The sequence below is a fragment of the Centrocercus urophasianus genome, unplaced genomic scaffold, assembly GCF_019232065.1.
Source record: "Centrocercus urophasianus isolate 14NV4802_14NV808 unplaced genomic scaffold, USGS_Curo_1.0 seq_23, whole genome shotgun sequence".
NCBI lineage: Eukaryota > Metazoa > Chordata > Aves > Galliformes > Phasianidae > Centrocercus > Centrocercus urophasianus.
In genome coordinates, this window is record NW_024884789.1 from 15271445 (window position 1) to 15271871 (window position 427).

Here is a 427-nt window from a genome sequence, read left to right on the forward strand (position 1 = left end):
AGGAAAAAACTGAAGTAGTTGACAGTTTTATTTAGGAAATAAGACAATTACACCTCTGAAAGGTTAACCGACATGCATGAGTTATCATATACTCCTTCTCTTCAAGGTTATAGACTGTTTAGCAGAACTCTGCCAACGCCAGTTATCTGAAGGGAGCTAGAAATCATCTCTGTTGATGACAGACCTCTGAGCAGATGGTAAGTAAATCAAGGTCCTGATGTGAAATGTTAAAGCTTTTATGCTGGAAGACACTGTTAAAGCATTATCCAGGTTAAATCAGATTCCACAGAATACCAGTTTACTAGTAGGCAGGCGTGAAGCCTTCCACTGGGGAATTCTACAATATCTGATGTGTGGAATTTTTTCATTTGGTTTCAGTTGTAGTCTGGGGTTCTTTGCACATTTTAAGTTCTGTGGGGTTTCTTTT